This window comes from Chiloscyllium plagiosum, chromosome 1 (assembly GCF_004010195.1).
Source record: "Chiloscyllium plagiosum isolate BGI_BamShark_2017 chromosome 1, ASM401019v2, whole genome shotgun sequence".
Lineage (NCBI taxonomy): Eukaryota > Metazoa > Chordata > Chondrichthyes > Orectolobiformes > Hemiscylliidae > Chiloscyllium > Chiloscyllium plagiosum.
In genome coordinates, this window is record NC_057710.1 from 58,888,363 (window position 1) to 58,894,362 (window position 6,000).

Consider the following 6,000-nt stretch of genomic DNA (forward strand, 5'->3'; position numbering starts at 1 on the left):
CATAATTCATCCTCACTTTCCTCAATGGAGTAACTTTTCTTCAAACGTGATGGTAAACTTAGTGTTAGCAGACTATTCAACAACAGCAGGCATAACTCCTAACCCTCATTTTACCTTCACCTGGTATTCCCACTTGTGCTCTCCAGAGGATCACTGGACAGTGATGAGGAAAAAAGAAAACTGGCTAATTTTTCCCCTTGTTTCTCAAGATTATAACATAGTTGTTCACCAGAGCAGTAATTATTTCCCAAATGGTATTAAACTGCATAACAAACAATTTCTTGTGGTATTTATATTGTCCCTTGCCTAGTGGTACTACCCAGCACCTGAACTACTTACCGACCCAATTAGGGAAGCAGAACACTCTGTATAGTTACTCCCATGGTTACTATCAGTGACACTCTGATTGACCAACAATTTGTCTAAGAACTGCCAAAACTCACCCAACTGAAGCAAGCAAGTTTATTACGATTCAGTTTCACAAGTTTCTTGTATAAATTTGAACATTCAGTCGTCTTCTAATCACACAAAAATACTTTGCAACCTACTATGATTATTCTTGGAAAAGAATGCATATTTACCTTGCTCTCTTCCGCCTGAATACACACAGTTAGTACATTTTGAGTCTCTGTTAAAATCGACCACAATATATAACATATTCATATTCTGGTGTTAAACTCTTCCAAATTTCTCTGTCAAGAATTTTAAAAACACACATTGTCTGAAATCAATCCTGCTATGAAATGTTCAAAGGTTAACTATACTTTTGGGAACTCATTTTTATAAGAAACATCAGTAGAAGAAATCAGTAAAATTAGCTTCAGATAACATTCTAACTATGGAATTCCATGTATTTATTCATTTCCCATTTCATCCTTATACAGCCCAATAAAATTTAATTTTCTCAACACACTATTACTCCCAGTCACACACAATTCCTAATCCCAGGGTTACAGGATCTGCAGGTTTAAAGGTATACCCAGTTGTTCCCATCACTTGTCCACACTGGTTTTGCCAGTCCAGCGCATGCCAAGGTCTTTCCTCCCCACGATATTTTAAAGGGATCATTCGCACATAAAGGCCTAGAGATTTTTAATTCCCAATGGGCTATACAGAAAGGACTATACTGGGAGGACCAGGGCAGCACAGTGCCTCAGTGGTTAGCTTTGCTGCCTCACAGTGCCAGGGACAAGAACTCAATTCCAGCTTTGGGTAACTGTCTGTGTGGGTTTCCTCCAGGTGCTCCAGTTTTCTCCCACAGTCCAAAGCTATGCAGGTTAGGTGGATTGGCCATGCTAAATTGCCCCATAGTGCCCAGAGATGTGCAGACTGAGTGGGTTAGTCATGGTAAATGTGAGGTTACAAGATGGGGTGGGTATGGGTGGGATGCCCTTTGGAAGGTGGGTGCACACTCAATGGGCTGAATGGCCTCTATCTGCCCTGTTAGGATTCTATGATTCTTCCCAGTTTCTGACAAATAGGCAGAGTTAAAATCAGCCATGGACATTGTAAAAACATCACATTTGTAATAAGCCATTTGTAAAAATTCTGATGTAACTGTAGCATATTTATTCTGATGTAGTTGGTAGTGAGCCACATCAAAAGTATCGATAGCAGTGAGAAGTATGCATAAAATATTCCCAGCTAATAATAACTAACCAGACAGAAATCAATTCATGGCAAGCAACACAGCTTAAATATGAAAAATATCTATTACATCATTTAAACTTTGATTTTATTTCCCACTGTGGTTAGACAGGTCGTAGAAACTTTGGAAAGTGACGCTTTAATTTAGGTAACAGTTACATTCCATGCTGAAACAGACTGTTGTGTACCTGAATTAATTAGAATTCTTTACCATATGCCTAGGGCATGGCACAAACGTCAAAGCATTCACTCGCACTTAATGCAAACACACCCACTGTCCAAAAGAAAATCTCTATGCTTTGCAAAGTTGTCCTTGTACCTGCTTTTTTGTCGGGAATCCCATAGTTTTTCTTTCTGTCAATTCACTTCAGCATTCACTGCTTCGTTGGAATCTCTGTCCAAGGCAGCTGGTGCCCTGAGCTGATCTTGTCTGAGAAGGTTATCATTCTCATGTGGCTGTTAATTGGTATAATCACCTACTGGCTTTTACTGCAGAGTCTGAGGGGGAAGGGTAACTGTTGTCTGAAGTGTGCAGCCCAGCTGCTTACTGACTGGAGCGTGCTGTCCCACTGAGCTCCTCGACAACACTGTTTTCTATTTTCTCTGGCATCTGCCTGCATGTGCTTGGCTGCTGGGTGCTGCAATCTTATTTGCACTTGGCTGTTTTCTTGCGCGTGACGTGTTCCTGAGAGGAGGACCTTATCCCTGACCCGATACTGGAGACGCTTTTCTTCTGTTCTATTTCCACTGATGGCCCTCCCCTTTCTCTTGCTTCCCCCTTACTTCAATCAGCCTCCAGCCTCTCTAGATTAAGGAAAAGCTACTTCATGGGCCACACATAAGAAGCCTAATCTAGGCAGTGAAATGGTTTGTAACACACCCATTTAATGCTTCCTGCCTGGAGTTAATGGGAACATAAATAAAACAGGAAAAGAGTATTTTGCTTTGGAAAGCAAGGTCACTAGCAATGCTTACAAAAGGCGTCTTCTTTGTGCCTTTAAAAAATGCTGAAACAAAAACAGGTTTTTCAGTTCAATGGTCCAAATTTAAAAACTTTTTAAAAATCTTTCTATTTTCTTGTCTGTCCTCCATGATCCTTGACTCACTTATCCATCAAAATTCTAAGTCTTCCCTGAAAAAATCTAATGATCTAGTTCCTGCTATTTTTTGAGGAGAAAATTCTACAGTCAGCCATAGACTTAACATCCTCTTGACTTAAAAAAACTCTTCTCATTTCCATCTAAAAATGGAGACCATTTATTCTTAAACAGTCCCTTAGATCTAGTTTTTCTATACAAGAGGAAGCGTTCTCTCAGTTTCTACCTGGTCAAGTTTCCTTGGTATCTTAAAAAAATTCAAACAGATCATCTCATTCTTGTAAGTCCAATGGAAATCCAACCTGTTCAATTTTTCTTCCTAAAATAAGCACTTCAATCCCTTGAATGAGTCAAATTATCCTTTTCTGAACTGCTTCTAATGTAAATGTTATTCTTTTTCAAATAAAGAGGCCAAACCTCAGACCAAAGCTCGGCTTTCTCACAAGGCTTCACCACAGAATAGGTACATTCAATATGGCCAGGTTGTTCTGAAGAACTTCAAAAACGAACTTCCTCTTTCTATAAGAAGTTGGAGATTATTGCAGCATCATATTTTGTAGCCCAATGAGTCAAATATGAATGAAATACACAAAAGAGTTCCAGAAGGCTCTTGTGGCACAGTGGACCTACCTGGGTGAAGTCTCTGCATTCAAGTCCCACCTGCTCCAGAGTGTGCAGTAACATCTTTGAACAGGTTATAGTCATAGATTCATAGAGATTTACAGCATGGAAACAGACCCTTCATCTAATTCGTCCATGCCAACCATTTATCCTAAACTAATATAGTCCCATTTGCTAGCACTTGGCCCATATCCCTCTAAATCCTTTCTATTCATATACCCATCCGGATCCCTGTTAAATGTTGTAATTGTACCAGCCTCCACCACTTCCTCTGGCAGCTCATTCCATACATGCACCACCCTTTGCATGAAAAAGTTTCCCCTTAGGTCCTTTTTAAATCGCTCCCCTCTCACCTTAAACCTATACCCTCTAGTTCTGGACTCACTATTAAAATGGCAGCAAGGTTACACTTAAAAACCATGCACCTTATCTGCTCCTGTGCTGTGAGCTGTCCCACACAAGTTCATCCAAATTGATTAGAGATGTTCCAGTGATTATATTTTGAATGTAAATATTACAGATACTGAATCTTCTCAGTCCTCTTCACATTAAATAAACACAGAAAATGCTGGAGCAACTCAACCCATTTTTAAAAAAATCATTCAGATGATGACGGTGTCACAGGCTAGGCCAGCATTTATTGCCTATCACAGAGGGGCAGTTAAGAGTCAACTACATTGCTGTATGATTTTTTTTATTGGCATGACTATTTTACGGGGAGAGGGGAAGAGTAAAATACTGTGAAAAGCATTTCCACTGTCATCACGATCTGGCACCATTTTGAATAGTTTTAGGAATAAGGAAAAAAAAGATATAGCTTAAAGAGAAACCATCAGTCATGGGCCAGCTCATCATCAATGCTGTGGGTCTGGAGTTACATGAAGGCTTTTCCTAAGAGACTTCAGTGAACCAGGTGGTCATTATTAGACTTTTAATTCCAAACTTTAATTGAACTTAAATTCCACCATTTGCCATGGTGGGATTCAAACCCAGGGCCCTGTATACCACTAGGCCATCACCTGCCCCAGGTTTGACAATGCATGTGAAGAGAGAACAGAGTTAATGGTTTGAGTCTGGTATAACTCTTCAGAACTGAAAAGGATTTGAAAGTGGTGCTTTTTTAACACTTTTGATAGGAAGCCCGGTGTAAAAGACAAAGAGGTTCCTAACTGGGGTGAGGAAAAGAAATAATGTGTAAAATGGGTGTAAATTAAAGTTTGAAAGGGTGAAAATGGGTCCTCTCACTGAAAACAAAGTCAACAAGATACAAAAAGGATTAGCCGGGGATGGGGAAACAGACGTAATGAGGTCAGGCTCTGGAGTTATGAAATTCAGTATTGAGTCTGCGAGACTGTAAAGTTCCCAAACAGAAATTGAGGTTAGCGAGTTTTGAGAAGATTTGTAACTCAAGTTGAGGTTCTGGATGTAGGTTTGCTCACTGAGCTGGAAGGTTCGTTTCAGACATTTTGTCACCATACCATGATGAAAGCATGGCATTCTAACCAGAACTCTATCAACAAACACATTGACTTGGACCCGATTTACCACCTCCTGAGAAAAAGAACAGGAAATGACATCACCAAAGGAAACAACATCACCAACCCAAAGAAACCCAAACATATAAACAGAAAGCAGGAATCATCAGCAGAGCTTCATCTGGAGACTCACTGCAGATGTTACCTAGTATGGTGACAAAACATCTGAAAATGAACCTTCCAGTGCAGCGAGCAAACCTACATCCAGAAATTGAGTTGTTATTCCTTGAGCTTGTACTGTGCTTCAGTCGAACAGTGCAGCAAGCCCAGAACAGAAATGTTAGCATGAGAACAAATTGGTTTACAGAACTGATAAGCAACTGGAAGATTAGGGTCATTTAGATAGGCAGAACAGAGATGTTTCACAAAATATTCACCCACACCAATGTAAGGGAGGCCACGTTGTGAGCAGCTGATGGAGTACAGTATATTGAAATAAGAGCTGAAAATGTGTTGCTGGAAAAGCGCAGCAGGTCAGGCAGCATCCAGGGAACAGGAGAATCGACGTTTCGGGCATAAGCCCTTCTTCAGGAATGAGGAAAGTTTGTCCAGCAGACTAAGATAAAAGGTAGGGAGGAGGGACTTGGGAGAGGGGCGTCGGAAATGTGATAGTTCTGTCCTGGTGAGGACCAGTGGGGTTCTGTCCTGGTGAGGACCAGTGGGGTTCTGTCCTGGTGAGGACCAGTGGGGTTCTGTCCTGGTGAGGACCAGTGGGGTTCTGTCCTGGTGAGGACCAGTGGGGTTCTGTCCTGGTGAGGACCAGTGGGGTTCTGTCCTGGTGAGGACCAGTGGGGTTCTGTCCTGGTGAGGACCAGTGGGGTTCTGTCCTGGTGAGGACCAGTGGGGTTCTGTCCTGGTGAGGACCAGTGGGGTTCTGTCCTGGTGAGGACCAGTGGGGTTCTGTCCTGGTGAGGACCAGTGGGGTTCTGTCCTGGTGAGGACCAGTGGGGTTCTGTCCTGGTGAGGACCAGTGGGGTTCTGTCCTGGTGAGGACCAGTGGGGTTCTGTCCTGGTGAGGACCAGTGGGGTTCTGTCCTGGTGAGGACCAGTGGGGTTCTGTCCTGGTGAGGACCAGTGGGGTTCTGTCCTGGTGGCGGTTG

The 6,000-nt window shown here is 42.1% G+C and overlaps 1 protein-coding gene across 2 annotated transcripts in view; it reads right to left on the bottom strand.

The window, feature by feature from the left end:
• pdzd2 (PDZ domain containing 2) overlaps window positions 1–6,000 on the bottom strand; it is a 420,957-nt gene that overhangs the window by 349,654 nt on the left and 65,303 nt on the right. The window contains exon 1 of one of the 2 annotated variants that reach the window (XM_043687436.1): window positions 1,967–2,330. The exons of the other annotated variant lie outside the window; for it this stretch is intronic. The gene's annotated coding sequence lies outside the window, so the exon portion shown is untranslated. Of the gene's footprint in view, window positions 1–1,966; window positions 2,331–6,000 lie in introns of those variants that run through there. 2 annotated transcript variants of the gene reach the window in all.